At 39.9% G+C, this 23,120-nt stretch overlaps 1 pseudogene; it reads right to left on the bottom strand.

Moving 5' to 3' along the window:
- Positions 1-1,911: 1,911 nt before the first annotated feature.
- Positions 1,912-21,641, bottom strand: LOC128028784 (lysosomal Pro-X carboxypeptidase-like; annotated as a pseudogene).
- Positions 21,642-23,120: the final 1,479 nt, after the last annotated feature.

Below are 23,120 nucleotides of genomic sequence, written 5' to 3'. Positions count from 1 at the left end.
TCAGTGGGCTACCAGTCTTGGGCTACAGGGTGATATAGCTGCGGCTTCAGTATTACAATACTTTCCCCTGACTCAGCATAATATAAAAAATACAAGCAGTTGAATCCCCCCCAAAAGTGCAACTACTGTGACTTTGCAGCACTAGTAATACTTTTCATTGTTTAAGCCTCCTGACTAAACTGAAACACAGTAGTTCAGCCAGTGGTGTAAGTTTGGGGCAGGTCTATATTCACCTGACCAATGGCAGATGATATTTGCTTTTGAGAAATATGTGTGAAAACAATCACTCTTTTTACTAATTCTACAAAAAAAAAAAAAAAAAAAAAAAAAACGAAACCAGGGAATGAACACAAAACTGTTCATATTTTAGAGAACAAAGCAAAAATCATCATCCATCACCTCACACTCATTTACTCCTCCTCATGACCTTACCAAACCCCACAAACTAACCTGCTCTGCACTCTGGCTGTGATATTAATAATAATATTAGCAGGAGGCGGCTTGGCACAGAGCAGATGATGTCTACGTACCACAGTTAGGAGAAGCAGGAGCTGCCAGTGTGTGAATGCTGGTCTGATGGAGTCCTGCAGGTACACCACATGCCACCCGCTCGCTACTTTATTGCTCATTGCCTGGTTTTCATTAAATCACAATGGAGCAGCAATTGAAGAGTAACAGGAAATGGGACCCGTACAGTTACTTCCATTCATTTGCATTTATTCTGTTACTCACACATAATTTCCATTAAAAAAAATATGCAAAATTAAGAAAATAACAAAACCAGTTAATACAAGCAGGAGTGTTCACTGTTTCTTTTGAAACTTGTGTTGATTATGTATGGACATTGAAAATAAAACTATAGATCCAGCTTATTTTAGTGACCATTTCAAACAGTTCTAAATAATAGAAATTATTCCTAAAATGTTAAAACGGATTAAAAGGAATACTTTACCCCCCAAAATGAAAACTCTGGCATCATTTACTCACACTCTTGTTCCAACCCTATATGATGTTTTTTCATGGAATACCAAAGGCGCATGAAGAATGTTCATATCGCTATTATCTATGCAACAGAGGCATGTAGTAACCAGGGTATTCTGTTAAGCTCCAAAAAGAACAATAAGGAAACATAAAAACAGAATAAACATTATCTACAACTATATTCCAAATATTCTGAAGATTTACTAAACCTTTCTGAGAAAAACACATCATAGTTATCCCCTTTACCGTGGTTTACAAATGATATGTTTGGTTCTTGCATGTTTAGTAACCAATCACAATACATAACATTTGAAAAAGGCGGAACTGTAAATATGGTACAGGGGTCAAATGGGCTCATCTAGAAAAAATTGCCTTTTGAGTTCCATGGAAGAAAACATGGCTCATTTGAGCTTAAAAGGATATGTAGGTAAATAAATGAGTGAATTTTAATTGCTGGTGAACTATCCCTTGAAAATGTAGCAAACTTCAGTTAAGAACAATAGCTGACTGTGAATATGTATGATTAGTATTGCTACAATTCAACTTTAACATTTTAGCACAGGACACTTTCCCTGAGTGGTTTTGCATATGGTGTTTTCTGACACTTTCAGTTCCTTAATTTTCTTCAAAAAACCTACTTCGCATTCTTGGTTTGCAAGCAAACACACACACACACACACACACACACACACACACACACACACACAAAACAAAACAAAACAAACAAATAAAACCAAAAAATTTAGAAAATTATGATCAACCATGTCCCCAAAAAGAACTTACAATCCACAAAAACTATTTTTTTCCACTTAAGTACCAAGTAAATTAATTCTTGACCCCTAACTTTGGCACATAGCAAATATTAATGGTTCATTTTGTGTTTCTTAATGTTTCTTAAAATTTAAAATTTTAAGTGATCTTGATTCCATATCATTGTTTAGTTGCTGCCTGTTTGAGCCACTCCTTGAAGTAGCGTACTTCTAAAAGCACGTGTTTTAATAACTGACTCCGGGTCAAACTCGTTGTTGTATCGCAGATCAAGGTGGTGAGCACCTCCATCGTTCATAATGGCAACCAGAGATTTTGAAATATTCGTGGTCACTCCACCACTCATCCATGGATCAAGATTTCCATTACTGAATAAGACGACACAACATTAGGTTTGGTAGTATCACCACATTTACAGTTTTTCTCAGTCACTTTGGTACATTTCTCAGATCAGAATTGAAATTCTCAAAACTACCTGCTCAATTCTCACATCATTGCCTCACTTGTGCACATCAAAAAAGCAGTTTCTCATTTCTTTGAACAAGTTGCAAATGCTTTGGTACATCCATGCAAATGATTATGTACAATTCTCTGTTGTTTCCTGCATTATCAGTTGCTAATGTCATGTTGCTCAAAGTGTATTATATAGTTTTCTGTGCAATAGTCTTACCCCTCAAAACATCTAGTCTTTAGTTCATCATATAAATCAGTAAATGCAAAATGGTTAATCTAGTTGTCATAAACTGCCAAGCACACTTTTTTTTACACATTATTATTAGACTTTTTGTCAATTTGGCATGAATTGTGCAAGTGAATCTTGACTAATGAAGAGAATGTAGATGATAAACCAATGACAAACCATTTCTCTGAAATAGCTCAAAAGTTAATCTCATGAATTTTCAGTTGGAAAACCTACAGTTTTTCTCAGTCACTTTGGTACATTTCTCAGATCAGAATTGAAATTCTCAAAACTACCTGTTCAATTCTCACATCATTGTGTCACTTGCGCACATCAAAAAAGCAGTTTCTCATTTCTGTGAACAAGTTGCAAATGCTTTGGTACATCCATGCAAATGATTATGTACAATTCTCTGTTGTTTCCTACATTATCGGTTGCTAATGTCATGTGGCTCAAAATTTATTATATAGTTTTCTGTGCAATAGTCTTGCCCCCCAAAACATTGTGTCTTTAGTTCATCGTATAAGTCATTCAATGCAAAATGGTTAATCTAGTTGTCATAAACTGCCAAGCACACTTTTTTTTTTACACATTATTATTAGACTTTTTGTCAATCTGGCATGAATTGTGCAAGTGAATCTTGACTAATGAAGAGAATGTAGATGATAAACCAATGAGAAACCATTTCTCTGAAATAGCTCAAAGGTTCATCTCATGAATCTTCAGTTGGAAAGTTTACAGTTTTTCTCAGTCGCTTTGGTACATTTCTTGAATCAAACTCACAATTTGCAAAACATAAAGTGCATTTCTCAAAACAACCCGTACAAATAGTAAAACACCATGGATTACCTGCAAAAGCCAGTCTCCTGCTCAAAATCCTTAGTTCATCTCTCAAAAGTAAATATCTGTGTCAATGAACATATCAGTGCCATCAGAATGACAAGTCCTTGTGTCATAGTGTACGGATAAGACAGTCAAATTGCTTAGTCATGTTGTCAATTTAACAGTTTACTCTGGAGGGATGATCTGATGTAAACCTCTGTATTGAACAATATGCCATATGCTTATGTATGCCATATCCATTTCAAACGTACACATTTACACATTACTGTATGTGGGATATTGACTGAAAGAGACTGGATAGAATTCCCAGTTACACTTTTACAAAGTCTGACCAAAAAAAAAAAACCTTTACAATGTCATTGTGATATAGAAAAGGAAAAACAAATATGGACACAAATATGAAAATAAGTCCATTTTCAGAATGTGTAACTCTTGTGTTGTCCTCTGTCTATACAGTATAAGCTTTTCAACTGAAGATTCATGAGATGAACCTTTGAGCTATTTCAGAGAAAGGGTTTATCATTGGTTTATCATATACATTCTCTTCATAAGTCAAGATTCACTTGGACAATTCATGCCAAATGTACAAAAAGTCTAATAATAATGTGTAAAAATAAATATAAAAAGTGTGCTAGGCAGTTTTTGACAACTAGATTAACCATTTTGCATTTAATGACTTATATGATGAACTAAAGACTAGATTTTTTGAAGGGTAAGACTGTTGCACAGAAAACTATGCAATACATTTTGAGCAACATGACATGAGCAACTGATAATGTAGGAAACTGCCGATAAACATGCATAATCAATTGCATGAATGTACAAAAGCAATCGCAACTTGTTCAAAAGAATGAGAAACTGGTTTTATGATGTGTATAAATGGCTAGATGATGTGGAGGTTGTACAAGTAGTTTTGAGAATTTCATTTCTGTTTTGAAAAATGCACCAAAGTGACTGAGAAAAACTGTATACTGTATAGACAGAGGACGACACAAGAGTTACACATTCTGAAAATTTACTTATCTTCATCTTTGTGCCCATATTTATTTTTCCATTTCTATATCACAGTGACATTGTAAAGGTTTTTTTTTTTTTTTTTTTTTGGTCAGACCACTAGTAAAAGTGTAACTGGGAATTCAATCCAGTCTCTTTCAGTCAATATCCCACATACAGTAATGTGTTAATGTGTACTTTTGAAATGATTACATGGCATACATAAGCATATGACATACTGTTCAATACAGTAACTGTCATCTAAAATGTTGCTATAGTTTACATCAGAACATCCCTCCCGAATAAACTGTTATATTGACAACATGACTAAACAATTTGACTGTCTTATCCGTAAACTATGACACAAGGACTAGTCATTCTGATGGCACTGACATGTTCATTGACACAGATATTTATTTTTGAGAGATGAACTAAGGATTTTGAGCAGGAGACTGGCTTTTGCAGGTAATCAATGATGTTTTGCTATTTGTAAAAATTGTTTTGAGAAATGGACTTACTGTTTTGCAAATTGTGAGTTTGATTCGAGAAACGTACCAAAGCGACTGAGAAAAACTGTAATAAATGTACAGTACCCCAAATAGAACATATATGGAATGTAACATTTAGTTAAATTAACTATTTTACTTAGTTTGTGTTGTGTATTTTTATGTGCAGTATTATAGCAACATGCTAACATTAAACCATATTGAAATCAGTGTGTTGTTCCAAATAAGATATTTATGAGATTTATAATGTTTAGGATGCTGCCTATGAAGGAACTAGACAACAAGGCTTTTGGAACAGAATATCTAAACCCCAAACTGAAAATCTCATCAAATAAATTTTTAATTATGGTAGGAAGTGAAAAATTAAGGCAGTGCTTAATATTATACAAACATGAAAGGTCCTACCTGAAGATGATATTGCTGTGAGCACTTATGTTTCTCCCACCGTATACAATTTCTGCCCAGTCTTGCCGTGGCCGCACTCCAAACTGGTTATAGCACTCATCTGAGAAGGCCTGGAAGTTCCATGACTGTGGCTCAAACATGTCAACGATGCCGTCTGTACACAATGGCATTACCTCTGTGCAGCTCTGCAAATACGACACCATATCATGGAATGTTCACCAACATGATGTTAATATCCAGAAATTAGCTTTTTAGACTTATAACAAATGAAAATACACCAAAAATGACATAAAACCATGGTTCACTGCAAAACTTAGACAGCTTTGTCAAGCCAGAGAGGATGCCTACAGGAGTGGGGACAGAATCTTGTATAATCAGGCAAGGAATACACTAACAAAGGAGATCAGATTGGCTATGAGGAGCTACTCTATAAAGCTGGAAAATCAGTTTTCAGCAAACAACCTTGCTTCAGTTTGTTTTAAAGGTGCCATCTGTAATGTTTGGCAAAAAAAATCAAGTCATACTCCACATTCCATAACAGATGGGGGCAGTATGCCTCAATAAAGTGAATTGGTCTACTCTAGAGTAACAAACGAGAAACGGCATAGTCTCTATGCTCCGCCCCTACTTTCACAACAACACTACAGCCATAGCTGAAGCCTAACTGTGCGTTCACACCGCCGGCGTCTAGAGCGTCAAAAATCGATCTTGCCGCTCTGCTCACGACGCTGCAGAAAGATTTGTGAGCGCTCAGACGCTCTGACGTAGATCGAATGCTTATTTTGTATTTAAAGCGAACAAGCTTGTTGATCTCGTGCAGACTAACCACAAGGAGTTATAAGTTAACCTCATTAAATATTGTTGTGGACGAAATATTAGGATCCTTTACTTAAAATGAACAATCTCAGACAACTTGGTCCACGTATCACTTTTAATTTATTTTTTATGTCCCTGTACGCAAACAGGGACACATAATAGATTAATACAAAGGCTAAACAGCAATAATCAACCTGTCCTTTATTCTGCTTGGGAACTGATGTGCCAACTCTCAAGCATTCACCGTGAGACACACGCAATTGACTCTTTTCAAACACTTTCACACCACACATCAATTTTTTCAAGCACAGAAAAACCACGAAGCAAAGAGGACACGGAGACCAACACATTAGACAGAGCAGGTTAGTTATGATATAATAAAATGGGTAACGTTAAGTTATAGCTAGCTAATTATCAAATGCAGCTACAGTTAGCCATCGCTAACATTAGCACGTTTATTGAACAGCCTTCGATACATTGCTATGTTATAACTTCCCGAAAACAAATACACAAACATATAAAACAAACTTCTAGCGAAATACTAACAGCATCTAACTTACTGTTAGAAATTCGGAGTCAAGTTCGGAGTCGAGCCTCATTTCTTTATGGTCCATCAGTTGTCTCCAGCGATTGAAAGCAGTGCCGATGTTTACTCTGATTCGGCTCCTTTTCTTATCGGATTTGATTTGTGATTCCGAGCACGGTTGTTTCCCTGTAGCGGGTGGTGGTGGTAGGGGTCTCTTGTCAAGGGCTTGAGACATCATTTCTCTCTCTTCCCTGAACTGAAATGAAGTAGGAGGCTGTACTTTCCACACGATTGACATCAGGTTCAAGTACACGCCCACAAGCCGTGCGAGTTATTCGTGTATTGCAGGTTGGCTGGAGGTTATGTTGCCCGCATACCGCCTCCCATGGCCGAAACTGGTATTACGACACCTGTCGGGCCGGGGCTAGTAATGCTAATGCTAATTAAGGTTGATATCTCTGCAGCACTATAACTTGACATTTTTTTTATGACATCATCGCCCTTATTTCTTCTCATTCTTTTGATGCGTGTAGGTCATGTTATGGATATTTTTACCTCAATTTTTGCATATGGCACCTTTAAGTAAGGTACGAAGAACAGGCCTCAGTACCATTTATGATGTTGTTGTTTTATGTGGCAGCCGTCTGTGAGGGGCTGCCGCTTTTACTTTCTTTTTGTCTTATTTTATTTTATTATTAAAGTTTTATGTTTAAATGCTCGCCATTTCCCACCTCCTTCTTTCCGATCTACGAAGGCTTTTAAACCTATCCTTTGACATTTGAATTTTGTAATGCAGCAAAAAATATTTCATAGTGCTTTTTGTCATTTAATACAATAATTTCTATGTATGGAAAAGAACAACATCATAATTCTTCATCAACGTGATTCCAAATAAAACAGAATGAAATGACCTATATTAATATCTGTGACCATATCAAGTCAAACTTCCACACATTTTAAGATTTTACCTGGTAGTACCAACCAAGGAAGCCTAGATTCCCAGTAGCTGTTTGTGAGGTGTTGAGACAGACTGCATCTCCCGTGTAATTGTAGTACACTTTTATGGCTTGAGAGATACCATTCAACAGCTGTTTGTCTAATACACCGGTATCAAAATGAAGATTTTTGCACACCACCTGAGAATCAGAAAAAAAACACACAAGTCACAGAACAAACAGCTGGCTTTATGTTCAGAGAGATGACGACGGTTCAGCTTTATTGCATAACAAAGGTGCAAATTACAGTTAGCAAACAAGCAAAGTTTTATCTGCATCAAGATGTTCCATAAGCTCCAATTATTTTAAAACAATCTTGCAGTGAAAATTTCATCCCCCCACCACCCCAGAAACTAGCACCACGTGAAATAGGACTGGAGCACAATCATGTCATAATGCAAATATGTGATGCATTGACAGTGTTGCCACAAGAGGTGCTATAAAGAGAACTGAAGTTGGCATGAAATGAAAATTCATATGAATTGTAAATTAATGTTACAGATCTTATTGTGAATGATTCATTTTGTTACATTTATTTAAAAATTGACATTGAAAAGGTCAAAATCTTAAGTTTAAAGTACCCCATTCCTCAACAATCAACTGGAAGTTTTAATTCATTTTTAAGTGCCACGCCAACACCTCAATCAATAAACAACAGAGAAATCCAAATCCCTGGCCTGCATTTATAATTGTTTTTTTTTTTCAATAATCCTCTTTCATTTCAACTACTGTGATGGTGAAGAATGTTTATGTTTGCTAAATGTAATAGTTAAGCCAGCTACCAGAATAATAAAAAAATTGCCATAAGGTGATACTATCGTCACCTTGAGTATTGTTGTCTGCTATCGCAAATGTTTCACCATCGTTCGCGTCTTAGTGGAGAAATTTTCCGCTCTAATTTCAAACTCCCAATCACACAGATTCCTACTAAAATGAATTCAAATGCGAAATTTCGCCATGCATCATTAAATGTGACCACAATTTTACCCATTGCTATCTCTACAGATTAAACTAGGAAAGTACAGTTTATTTTAACATTCCTACCCACATCACATACATTAACACACATCACCCTTAATGGGATGCCTTGTTTGACATCTGTCATGTTTTATTTTGAGGTTGTTGCTAACCTATTCTTCCAAGATGGTGGTCTGAGAACAATGTATGCTACACGCATGTCCGAGCAGAGATTTATACTATAACAAAAGCAGCAGAGGCTGTCCAAAGCACCTTCTCTCTACTTTTCAGATGGGATTAGGCTTACACATTCATCTCCAGCAACAGATTTCCCACTCCTAAGCCTTCAATACCCCCTTCTCTCAGTCACTCACATAATCACATTAGCTCTGTCATTAAAAAGCCTATTTGCACCCACTGCCTAAACTGCTTTAACCACACATAGGGGTTGCATAGATTATCAGATCTGAGAAGGGAAAAAGAAAACTACTCAAGAGTATACCATCTGAGCTCTTGCAAAGTCTACACAGTCTGCATATTCATATGGGCTAGAGGCAGTGTCAGTCCGGGCCCATATGCAAAAAAATATTGTATGGGCCCCCCAAATGTCCAGCTCGGTTCATTTCACCTAGGCCCTGTTGTTAATTTTTGTGAAGTAAATAAAGTTTTGTGGATCATGCTTTCCAAGCTGTTTTATTTATGGCCTAAATGCTTGAAAATAATATTTAAAGTTTTCAAGTCAATTTGTAGCATGCAAGCCACCCAATAATTGCAGCTTTTTGCTTTGTTACTACTATTTTATAATAAAAATATATAGAATAAAGGTGTTTTTATTCAAATTTTATTTATTTTTATAAAGGCAATTTAATATTTGCAACAAGAAATAAACATGAATATTTGAATGTATGTAAAAAATATATATATATATATATATATATATATATATTATTTTTTTAAATCAGAACAATTTATTACAAAAAATGTCGCATGAAATCGATCAATCAGAGTTTAAAAAAACTTCAATAAGTCAACTTTTTATTGCTGTTTTTCATGTTAAATGTGACATTAACAATATAATAATATAACGCGCCGTTAGAGAGAAATGCCTCTTTACGGATTACATTATGAATTAGTTTTTCTTTTCAAATTGAACTATTTTGTTTTAAAGTAGTAATTAGTAGTAATTCAAAACATTTTATAGATTTTTCATGTCTATGAGGCAAGTATCCGCTAAGTTTCAGTTAATTTTTTAATTGGTCGCTCCTTTAAAATTTTTTAAATAAAACCTTGAATTTAACAAACATAAAATGTTTCAAACATATTTCTAAATTAACTTAATAAAGAAACGAAAAGAAATATGACCACTCTGGCATTAAAAACCAAAACTGAAATACTGTAATGGCTGCAACAGCATTTTGTGTATGGGGTAGAGAGAGAAAAAAAAGACACAGGCTCCACAGGCATACCCTGCATGCCCAGACGCTACACCACTGGCTAGAGATAAGATACAGTTACCAACAAAAAACAAAGATGATAACTTTTTAGGATAAAGCTCCTAAAAAAGACAAAATAAATACCATGGTAAAATCTTTGTTTTTTTTTTTTTTTTATGTAAGGATGCATTAAAGGGGGGGGGGGGGTGAAATGCTCGTTTTCACTCAATATCCTGTTAATCTTGAGTACCTATAGAGTAGTACTGCATCCTTCATAACTCCAAAAAGTCTTTAGTTTTATTATATTCATAAGAGAAAGATAGTCTGTACCAATTTGTCCCGGAATAACACGACCGGCTGGAGGCGTGACGTGTGGGCAGAGCTAAAGAATCACGAGCGCAAATAGGCTTTTGCGTTGAGAGCGTTTGGAAGCTGTGACATTACCGTGAGGAAAAAAACATCCAAAACAAACCATGGCTAACAGTCAGATTCAGTGTATATTTATGATCCAGAATCAGATCCAGAGAGTGAAATTTAACAAGAGCAGCACCAGCAACGACGTCTCTATGCGGTATGTACTGAAACTGTATATATTTGCTTAGCGGTTTTGGAAAATGACTAAGTTCCACTTTATGTCTTTTTTTTTTTTTTAAGCTGTACATGTGGAAAGTGCAGTTTGATGACAACATCGCGTGTTGTTTACTTGATGTGCTTACGCGCCGATAGCGAAGTTAACAACACAGAGATATTTGAAGCAGTTTTACTCACCGCATGCGGTTCCAACACACGATCGTGACCCTTTTTCGTTGGGACTGCATTATCCTTAAGAAATAAACGATGTGCAAATCCTGCGTCAAACTGGGCCTTGTTTGTAAAACAAGCATCTTCGAAGTGCAGGGAACAAACAAAAACACTTGCACAACTCCATTGACGCTCTGTAAAAATAAACTCCATCCACTGGTCCCTTAATGCTGTTTTTTGGAAGTTGGCTTCACATGGATAATTCACCATGGCTAAGTTCACCCAGGGTTCCTGTAGCCAAGCCTTGAAACCATACACTTCGTCTGGAGTCTTTAAAGAACTACTGTGACGATTCGCGACCAGTGAAACACAGGGAGACGAGAGATCCAATCGCAGGTATGCTTTATTGGGGATAATCCAAAGTCGTTGTCAGACCTGCCAGGGTCAAAACCAGAAAGCAGTCCAAACAAAAACAAACAAACAAGAAAGGAATAGGAAGGGGAAACAGAGACAAGACAACCAGGTAAAATGGGGAAACAGAGACAAGAGAAGTGCAACACAAAACAAGGAGTCCAGGAGGATGGTGGACCGGTGGAGGATCAGGGGGAGGGACAGAGGGCCAGATCCTAGAGGCAAACAGAACGAAAGACACAGACTAGAAACCCAGGAGGGAGGTGGACCGGCGGAGGATCAGGGGGAGGGACGGAGGGCCAGGTCCATAGGAGGAAACAGACAGAAAAAAACAAAAAACCCAAAAACATAAGTCCATGAAGGACATCACGTGACGCCCACCAGGGCAGAGCAGAAGACCACCACAACCATGTGGTCGGGACGGATGCCCCCCAGGGCAGAACAGAAGACCACCACATCATAGTGGTCGAGGCCGGAGTCCCCCAAGGCGGAGCAGAAGGCCACCACAACCGTGTGGTCAGGGCGGAAGCCCCCCAAGGCGGAGCAGAAGACCACCACATCCTTGTGGTCAAGGCCAGAGTCCCCCAAGGTGGAGCAGAAGGCCACCACAACCATGTGGTCAAGACAGAAGCCCCCCAGGGCGGAGCAGAAGACCACCACATCCTTGTGGTCAATGCAGAAAGCCACCACATCCTTGTGTTTGAGTCCAAAGGCCCCCAGGACAGAGCAGAAGACCACCACATCCATGTGGTTGAACCAGACACCCCCCAGGGTGGAGCAGACGACCACCACATCCTTGTGGTCTAAGCCGAAAGCCCCCAGGGCAGAGCAGAAGACCACCACATCCGTGCGGCCGGACCAACGGGAGGACGAAACTATGGTAATCCCATGGTGTTTATACTGGATTCCAGAAGATCGGTGCTGACTTGACTCTGCTCATGAAGATTATTGGTGACTTGCATTTGTTCATGAAGATCATTGGTGACTTGTATTTGCTCATGAAGATCAATGGTGACTTGCCTTTGTTCATGAAGATCAGTGGTGACTTGCCTTTGTTCATGAAGATCACCGGTGACTTGACTCAGTCCTTGAAGATCACCGGTGACTTGACTCAGTCCTTGAAGATCACCAGTGACTTGACTCTGTCTTTGAAGATCACCAGTGACTTCACTCTGTCTTTGAAGATCACCAGTGACTTGACTCTGTCCTTGAAGATCACCAGTGACTTGACTCAGTCCTTGAAGATCACCACTGACTTGACTCTGTCGTTGAAGATCACCAGTGACTTGACTTGACTTGACTCTGAAAGGTCAACGGTGACTAGCCTTGTCTCTGGAAAGTCCATGGTGACTAGTCCTGACTCTGGAAGGTCAACGGTGACTAGCCCTGATTCTGGAAGGTCAAAGGTGACTAACCCTGACTCTGGCAGGTCAATGGTGACTAACCCTGACTCTGAAAGGTCAACGGTGACTAACCCTGACTCTGGAGGGTCCACAAGCATCTGACTCAACTCTGGAGGGTCCATGAGCACCTGACTCGACTCCGGAGAGTTAACCGGAACCTGACTTAACTCTGAAAATTCAACGGTCACCTGACTCGACTCTGGAAGGTCAACAGGAACTAGCCCTGACTCTGGAAGGTCAACGGTGACTTACCCTGACCTGGAAGGTCGATGGTGACTAACCCTGACTCTGGAAGGTCAACGGTGACTAACCCTGACTCTGGAAGGTCGACAGTGACTAACCCTGACTCTGGAAGGTCCATGAGCACCTGACTCGACTTTGGAGGGTCCACGAGCACCTGACTCGTCTCTGGAGGGTCAACCGGAACCTGACTCAACTCTGGAAAGTCAATGGGCACCTGACTCGACTCTGGAAGGTTGACAGGAATCTAACTTGATTCAGGAGGATCAACTGGAATGTGACTCGACTCTGGATGGTCAACAGGAGCCTGACTCGACTCTGGATAACCAACTGGAATTTTACTCGGCTCTGGGAGGTCAACAGGAGCTAGCCCTGACTCTGGAAGGTCAACAGGAACTAGCCCTGACTCTGGAAGGTCAATGGTAACTAACCCTGACTCTGGAAGGTCGATGGTGACTAACCCTGACTCTGGAGGGTCCATGAACACCTGACTCGACTCTGGAGGGTCAACCGGAACCTGACTCAACTCTGGAAAGTCAACTGGCACCTGACTCGACTCTGGAGGGTCAACAGGAATCTGACTCAACTCTGGAGGGTCAAAGGGAACCTGACTCAACTCAGGAAAGCCTACTGTAGCTGCCATCCTCTGCAGTGGCTCCGGGCTGGCAGCCATCTTGTGCAGTGTCGCTGGGTTGGTGGCCATCTTGTACTGTAGTGCTTGCTCAGCAGACGTGATGTGAACAGTTTTGGGAATATCTAGGATCTTTGACAGCAGGGAGAAATAATCCAAAAACGTCTCAGCAGCCATCTTGGGCGTTCGGGCTGAGCTGGCGACCATCTTGCACTGTGGCGCTGGACTGGTGACCATCTTGTGCTGTGGCGCTGTGCTGGCGACCATCTTGCCTCGTGGCACTGGGTTGGCCGCCATCTTGTGCTGTGGCGCTGGGCTGGCGGCCATCTTGCCTCGTGGCGCTGACCTGGCGGCCATTTTGTGATGTGGTGTGGGGCTGGCTTCCATCTTGCCTCGTGGTGCTGGGTTGGCGGCCATCTTGCGCAGCGGCGCTGGCTCAGCCGATTTGCGCCTCCTCTCCCCTCTCTGTCCACAATGGGGAGACGGTGGTTCCCATCCAAACCCCTGGCCACAGTGGATATCGCTGCCGGACCTCCTCTCGACCACTTACTCCTGAGCGACCTCCCCTGGTTCCACGGAACACGACCAGACGGGTACCCTCAAAGCCATTCCTCATCCGCTCAGTGACTGGGGAGGAAATATGATTAGACATTCCGCTGGATCCTTTGTGATGGAGTCCTTCTGTGATGATTCGCGACCAACGAAACACAGGGAGACGAGAGATCCAATCGCAGGTATGCTTTATTGGGGATAATCCAAATTCGTTGTCAAACATGCCAGGGTCAAAACCAGAAAGCAGTCCAAACAATAACAAACAAACAAGAAAGGAATAGGAACGGAAACTCAGAATGTGAGGAAGGAAGATTCTTGGGGAGCGAGAAGACTGGACATATGAAGGGTAAGGACTCCATACAAACAACAGGGAAAGACAGGTATTTATAAGGAGGCTAATGACAATAGATTTCCTGCACCTGGTGCAATTAACTGGAGTGCAATTACTCTGAAGACAGGACCAAACTAGAGGAATTCTAGTGCCTATGGTGAAGTGCCTAAGGGGAAGTGAGCCCACTAGTGGACACCCAGGGAAACAGAGACTAGACAGCGTGACAACTACACAGTCCAAACTCCTGAGACAGCCACTGCATACCCTCACCTATAAAAGAAAAGCGGATCAAATAAGTTCAGAAAAACCCATAAGCTTCAAAAAGAGAATTACAAAACCGTGAAGAGAATTGGTGTAAAACAACTAGAACAAATTCCTGCAGCTATCAGTGTTGGCTAGTAAAGAAGTACAGGTAATCTGGATGACATATTCAACTAATCAAAATCAACAAAACAAAAATCAAGTCCTTGGAATTTACACACACATAATTAGATTACAGAGATGTATGTTTTATTTATTCATTTTTAATAATTTCAGACTTCCTGTTTGCTGTTTGCTGTTGACGGCTGTACTGCGTTTGAGCTCCGTCACTATATTCTTTTCATTGACTATTTTTAACTTAAAAATCAATTTTATACATCATTGTTTCCGTTTATATAACGCGTGAATATATCCTCTATTGTATTCTACAACAAAAACAATCAGAGCGCCTCGCTATCACTAGTTTTATTTTGATCTCCCGGGTCCGCTATTAGCTTTTAGCCAGTTAGCATCAGCAAGCGTGTTTGCTGCTAACTGCGCTTACATTGCTAATACTCTATTCTCACACATTACCACTGCTGTACTCACTGTTACTTGCTTTAATGGCGGATGAATGTCTCCACTCTGTGCAGCTCGAGCTCGAGGCCGTGGGGAAGCAGATTCGCGACCTGGAACAGAGGCAGGCCAAGCTGAGAGAGCGGAGAGCCGCGCTGGAATCATCCCGGGCTGACGCTCACAAGTCCGGGGTAAGTATACAGCGTGCTGTTAACAGTCCCACCACGTCTACTCCGTGTGTTTCTCTGCGCAGGCCCGGTGCACCCAGGACGCGATCTTCCCAGATGTCCTTCACTGCGACGCCGGGACACCACGGACCCTGGGTGAATCCACAGCGGAGGACGCGAGCTGGGTCCCGGGCGACTACTTCTCCCCCTCCTGCCTTCGAGCTCTCCATCCAGAACCGCTTCGCTCCCCTCCGCGAGACAGGACGCGACGCTGTGATCATCGGAGACTCCATCGTCCGACACGTAAGTGCTACGTTAGCCGAAGGTAAAGTGCACACTCATTGTTTGCCTGGTGCTCGTGTTCTCGATGTTTCTGCGCAGATACCCGCGATCCTGAAGGACGGCGAGAGCCCCAGAGCGGTCGTGCTTCACGCCGGGGTTAACGACACCACGCTGCGGCAGACGGAGACGCTGAAGAGGGACTTCAGGAGCCTGATCGAGACGGTTCGCAGCACGACACCCGCGGCGACGATCGTCGTGTCAGGACCACTGCCCACGTATCGACGAGGACACGAAAGGTTCAGTAGACTTTTTGCTTTAAATGAATGGTTGTTGTCATGGTGTAAAGAACAGAAACTGCTATTTGTTAATAACTGGAATCTTTTCTGGGAGCGTCCTAGACTGTTTCGCGCTGATGGATTACACCCCAGCAGAATTGGAGCGGAGCTTCTCTCTGACAACATCTCCAGGACACTTCGCTCCATGTGACTAGTAAGACAATTCTCAAATAACCATTATGATGAGTTTTGTTCTAACCGCTTAAATGCTAAAGGTACTTGCGCTGTAAAACCTATTAAGACTGTGTCTGTTCCCCGAATAGTGAGGTCAAAATATAAATATAATGTAGGATCTAGAAAAAATCTTATCGTAATTAAACCAGAAAAATGTAAAGTAAATGAACAAAAACAATTTTTAAAGTTTGGGCTCATAAATATTAGATCACTCGCACCAAAAGCAGTTATTGTAAATGAAATGATCACAGATAATAGTTTTGATTTACTCTGCTTGACTGAAACCTGGCTAAAACCAAATGATTATTTTGGTCTAAATGAGTCTACTCCACCAAACTACTGTTATAAGCATGAGCCCCGTCAGACTGGTCGTGGCGGGGGTGTTGCAACAATATATAGTGATATTCTCAATGTTACCCAGAAAACAGGATACAGGTTTAACTCTTTTGAAATACTTCTGCTAAATGTTACTCTGTCAGACATGCAAAAGAAATCTAATGTATCTCTTGCTCTGGCTACTGTGTATAGACCACCAGGGCCGTATACAGAACTCCTGAAAGAATTTGCAGATTTCCTCTCAGACCTTCTAGTTACAGTTGATAAGGCGCTAATCATGGGAGATTTTAATATTCACGTTGATAATGCAAATGATACATTAGGACTTGCGTTTACTGACCTAATAAACTCCTTTGGAGTCAAGCAAAATGTCACCGGGCCCACTCATCGTTTTAATCATACACTAGATTTAATTATATCGCATGGAATCGATCTTACTGCTATAGATATTGTACCTCAAAGTGATGATATTACAGACCATTTCCTTGTATCGTGCATGCTGCGTATAACTGATATTAACTATATGTCTCAGCGTTACCGTCTGGGCAGAACTATTGTTCCAGCCACCAAAGAAAGATTCGCAAATAACCTGCCTGATCTATCTCAACTGCTAATTGTACCCAAAAATACACATGAATTAGACGAAATTACTGACAACATGGGCACTATTTTCTCTAATACATTAGAAGCTGTTGCCCCAATCAAATTGAAAAAAGTTAGAGAAAAACGTACTGTACCATGGTATAACAGTAATACTCACTCTCTCAAGAAATTAACTCGTAGTCTTGAACGCAAATGGAGAAAAACTAACTTAGAAGTTTTTAGAATTGCATGGAAAAACAGTATGTCCAGCTATAGACAGGCTCTAAAAACTGCTAGGGCAGAGCATATACACAAACTCATTGAAAATAACCAAAACAATCCTAGGTTTTTATTTAGCACAGTGGCTAAGTTAACAAATTACCAGATGCCACCTGATTCAAATATTCCACCAACGTTAAATAGTAATGACTTTATGAATTTCTTCACTGATAAAATAGATAACATTAGAAATACAATAGCGAATGTAGATTCTACAGCGTCTAACACTTCAGTTTCATCCATTGCACCCAAAGATAAACTGCAGCGCTTTACAACCATAGGACAGGAAGAGCTAAATAAACTTATCACTGTATCTAAACCAACAACATGTTTATTAGATCCTGTACCCACTAAATTACTGAAAGAGCTGTTACCTGTAGCAGAAGAAACGCTTCTCAATATCATAAACTCGTCGTTAACTTTAGGACACGTCCCAAAACCATTCAAGCTGGCGGTTATCAAGCCTCTTATTAAGAAACCAAAACTAGATCCTAGTGTACTGGCAAATTATAGGCCTATTTCAAATCTTCCATTTATGTCTAAAATTTTAGAGAAAGTTGTGTCTGCTCAATTGAGCACCTTCCTGCATAAAAATGATATGTATGAAGAATTTCAGTCAGGTTTTAGGCCCCACCATAGCACAGAAACTGCACTTGTTAAAATTACAAATGACCTGCTCCTTGCGTCAGACCAAGGCTGCATCTCATTTCTAGTCTTACTTGATCTTAGTGCTGCGTTCGACACCATAGATCATGACATACTCATAGATCGATTACAAAACTATACAGGTATTCAAGGGCAGGCTCTAAGATGGTTTAGATCCTACCTGTCCGATCGCTACCATTTTGTTTACTTAAATGGGGAGTCATCTCATTTATCATCAGTAAAATATGGAGTGCCACAAGGATCCGTCCTAGGTCCCCTTCTATTTTCAATATATATGTTGCCCCTTGGTAATATTATTAGAAAATACGGAATTAGCTTCCACTGTTATGCTGATGATACTCAGCTATATATCTCAACGAGACCAGATGAAACTTCCCAATTATCTAAGCTAACAGAGTGTGTTAAAAATGTAAAAGATTGGATGACACACAATTTTCTCCAATTAAATTCGGATAAGACAGAGATATTAATTATTGGACCAAAAAACACTACACAGAATCTTGTAGATTACAATCTGCAACTAGACGGATGTACTGTTACTTCCTCTACAGTCAGAAATCTGGGTGTTATATTAGACAGCAATTTGTCTTTTGAAAATCATATTTCCAATGTTACAAAAACTGCATTCTTCCATCTTAGAAACATTGCCAAGCTACGAAACATGTTATCTGTTTCTGATGCAGAAAAGCTAGTTCATGCATTCATGACCTCTAGACTGGACTATTGTAATGCACTTCTAGGTGGTTGTCCTGCTTCTTCAATAAACAAGCTACAGGTCGTCCAAAATGCAGCAGCTAGAGTCCTTATGAGGTCAAGAAAATATGATCATATTACCCCAATTTTACAGTCTCTGCACTGGCTACCTATTAAGTTCCGTATCAGTTACAAATTATCATTACTTACCTATAAGGCCCTAAATGGTTTAACTCCAGCGTACCTAACTAGCCTTCTACCACGCTACAACCCATCACGCACCCTAAGGTCACAAAACGCTGGACTTTTGGTCGTTCCTAGGATAGCAAAGTCCACTAAAGGAGGTAGAGCTTTCTCACATTTGGCTCCCAAACTCTGGAATAGCCTTCCTGATAATGTTCGGGGTTCAGACACACTCTCTCTGTTTAAATCTAGATTAAAAACACATCTCTTTCGCCAAGCATTCGAATAATGTTTCTTTTTAATTGTGAGTGTAGTTGCATCTGTTCAAAGTTGCATTTTTATTCATTAGCTTGGGTTAAACTAATTTTACTTTGTTGGATCAGCAGCTATGCTAATGATGTCTGTATTTTGTTTCTATGTTTCGCCACGGGATTTACATCCCGTGGTAACTAGGATTTAAACAAGCTCCAGTCTGGATCCAGAACACCTGAGAAGAGAAGATGCTGACCCTCAGAGGACCCCAGATGATGCTAACCTTGAATCAACAAACAGAACTAACAATTATTGCTAAATGTGTGACTGAATCATATAATAACTTAATAATATTGATAGTTCATCGTCTAGCTGACTACGTCTTGTATTATTATTATTTTTTTTTCTAAAATCCTGTCAAATGTGCACAAACTACTAGCTACTACTAAATATTGTAGAAACATAATTTTCTGTAAAGTTGCTTTGTAACGATTTATTTTGTAAAAAGCGCTATACAAATAAACTTGAATTGAATTGAATTGAATTGATTACCAGGTATCAGGTAATGGTAATAAATTAGTTAACCATTTTTACTGATTGTGCCCGAGTAAACTAGACTAGTTAACTAATTTAACTGCTATACTTGAATTTATACTCCATTGTAACAATATTAACTTTGTAATCATCGGGAAGAAGGAGGTGGGAACCGGCGCACAATCAAAATACTTTAATAATTCAAAAATAAACAAAACAGCGCGTCAGCCCCTCACGGCGACTGACGCGCACAAATAAAAGCAAACACATAAAATAATGTCCCAGGCCTGGTCCTCTCTCGTCCTTCACGGTCGTCACTCCAGTTTTATATCCTTCCATCTCCTACGTGGTACTCGATACTGGCGGTGGGGCGCAGGTGTAGCTCATCTCCAATCACTACACCTGGCCTCACTCCTCGTTCCCACGCCTCTCGGCCCCGCCCCACTCGCCACATACCCCCATCGCCCCTCGCAGGCCAGGGCGTACCCTCGAGACTGCGCTCTACTCCCCCCCCCCCCCCCTTCCCTCCGGGGGGGACCGCTCACGGGGACCTGCAGGAACCTGGGGGTAGGACAGACGAGGCGAGAGAAAAGGAGATGGAAGGAGGAGCGACAAGGACGAGAGAGGGGAGAGAGGAAAAAAAATAAAAAATCCGGTTCCCAGACGCACTGCTGCTCGGCCCTCCACCGGCTGGGTGATCTCCTTCGCGGTGCGCGGCGGTGGCACTGGACGGCCAAAACATACATTAAGTAAAAATTATTGATTAGTATTATTGATTATCATTTTAACTGTGTCTTTTGTAATCAGAACCACACCTTGTAAACAATGTCAACAGTAGTATCTACACATGCATCACATGATCACAAAAATTTAACAAAGGGCAAAGCAGCATAGCAATCAAGTTCACAAACCTGTTGCTGAGACCCTGTCAATAGCCGCCCATGACCTCCATATGTTGCTGCTACAGTTGGTACCACTGATGGTGAAATCATGGGTGACCACTTTGTAAAACTCTCCACATGGCACAATGAACTGCCAGATGGGAAGCGGACGCGGCAAGAGCACTGAGAACACCAGAAAGTCACAATCACTGATCATCCTCTTTCACAGTAGAAAAATCATTTTCCAGAATCCCATGGCATATTATTTAGTTTCTAGGCATAATACTCCATTAATATATACTGTACTTATGAATTTTTAATAAGCTAATATTTCACATTTAGATATAAACTACACAAGCTGTGACCCTTAAGCAGTTCATAGATTTATATTGTGTGTGTGTGTATATATGTGTGTGTGTGTTTGTGTGTGTGTGTGTGTGTGTATACAGTATGTATTGTGTATAATTGTATACATACATAGAAACACAGACACACATACAGGTAGCACTTTATTTTACAGTCCTGTTCCCCATGTACATACTATGTACTTATAGTAATTACAATAACTATGTAATAACTAGGTACTAACCCTAAACCTACCCCTAAACCTAACCATAACCCATGTAGTTACCTTGTATTACCTGAACTTTCTTAGATAAATACACTGTAAGTACATGTAAGTACAAGTACTGTTAAATAAAGTGCAACCCAAATACACATATATATTGTTAAGTATAATATCTATGTACAATGTTTATTTATGTAGAATAAATGTATATGTATAGAAAGTTATTCTTTATGAAAATTTGTTTTATTATGAATATATTATAATATAATGTAAAATGTATATATAAACTTGAACGAGGCAAATGCTCAACCTACAACTGCAATGGGATATTTCATCCTTGGCCGCCAGCATCCCCCCATAAGAGCCTCCAATGGCGATGACCGAACTCTTCTGAGCTCCGGGCAGGGTTGTTTTCAGAGCTTTGATGAGCATTGCAAAGTCGGCTAAAGCCTGTTCTGATGTCAGGAAGTTCAGATATTTTGCATTCTGGAGGAAAGCAAAGACAAGCCCAGAAGGTCAAGGACAGTGTTAGCTAAATGACCCTTATTGCTCGACAGCGGTATTGACTCACGCTGTAAGATTCCTCGCCGAATGGCATAGACTCTCCATAGTAGCGATGTTCATCAAAAACCAGCATGGCTCCTAGCTCTTTTGCTACATCCCACATAGAGATGGAGATACTGAGCTTTCGTTTGGACTATGAATTAGCATACTATCTCTGCTAAATGTTATACTTTTGCAAGACATTTTTCCTACAGATGGCAATATTTCATATTTGATGCAGTATTTTTAATAATGATATAATTATGAGGTACATTATGCTGATGCTGATTATCTAAGGACACTGTGCTTTTTATTATCATCAACTGTTAAAGGCGAAGTTGATCATTTCTGCATTATTATCAACACCAAAATGAATAACAGTGCCTGTCCATTTTTTCAGTAGCTTTGGTTCTGGAAGTATTTTCCCCACCCATTTAAAAACTTCACACACTTTTGATATGAAGCAAAAGTATGTGAATAATAGACAAACCAACAAAGGTTCATGACTCTGTACAAGACTTTCTTTGCAAAATCATGAATCAGGGAAGTCGTGGCCTAATGGTTAGAGGGTTGGACTCCCAATCGAAGGGTTGTGAGTTCTAGTCTCGGGCCGGACGGAATTGTGGGTGGGGGGGAGTGCATGAACAGCTCTCTCTCCAGCTTCAATACCACGACTTAGGTGCCCTTGAGCAAGGCATCGAACCCCCAACTGCTCCCCGGGCGCCGCAGCATAAATGGCTGCCCACTGCTCCGGGTGTGTGCTCACAGAGTGTGTGTGTGTGTTCACTGCTCTGTGTGTGTGCATTTCGGATGGGTTTGTGCTCTGGTTAAATGCCGAGCACAAATTCTGAGTATGGGTCACCATACTTGGCTGAATGTCACTTCACTCACTCACTCATAAAGTTGTTTTTCAACAAGGAATTCCACTTTTGAACATGATTATTTAAAAATAAGTTGAAATAATGTCGGCTGATGGCAACAAAAGCATATAACATTGATTAACAACCTCATAGCTCACAGTAGGTCTGCATTTAAAAGGTTTGTAAGTTATCATTCACAAACATAAATTCCCCTATAGAGAAAAATAATGTTCTTTCTACTTCAGGAACCTTGCTGTTGCACTTGCCGCATTCCTGCTTGGCAGTTCAATTAACAGAAGTGGTAGTTCACAGTTTTGGTCAGTTCCGAAATCTCTATTGCTTTTTTTCTGAGATATAAGAAAATGTATATTTACAGTGTTGTTACAGAACCATGTGATGTCTCCTTCATTGCCCGTGTAAAACAGAATTGGGTCTCCTTCTTTGTGCCAGTGCTGGTCATTAAGAAGGTACCTCTATTTGAATGTGCCATTCTCCAAAAAGCCAAAATGGTCAATCTGTAATAAAAGAAGTCTGATGAAGAAAATAACTGTTTTAGTAAAAAAAAAAACAAAAAAAACAACAACAAACAAAAAAGATAAAAATATAATAATAATAATAATAATAATAATAATAATATAAATACACATACAAAAAATATTATATCTTATAAGCACACATACATTTCAGTAAGTGTCATTTAAATTTTTTGCATTAAAATGAATTGAATGTCAATATCATTTGGAGAAATTTTGCATCTT

This window comes from Carassius gibelio, chromosome A15, assembly GCF_023724105.1.
Source record: "Carassius gibelio isolate Cgi1373 ecotype wild population from Czech Republic chromosome A15, carGib1.2-hapl.c, whole genome shotgun sequence".
NCBI lineage: Eukaryota > Metazoa > Chordata > Actinopteri > Cypriniformes > Cyprinidae > Carassius > Carassius gibelio.
This window is presented reverse-complemented; position numbering and strand designations above follow the sequence as displayed.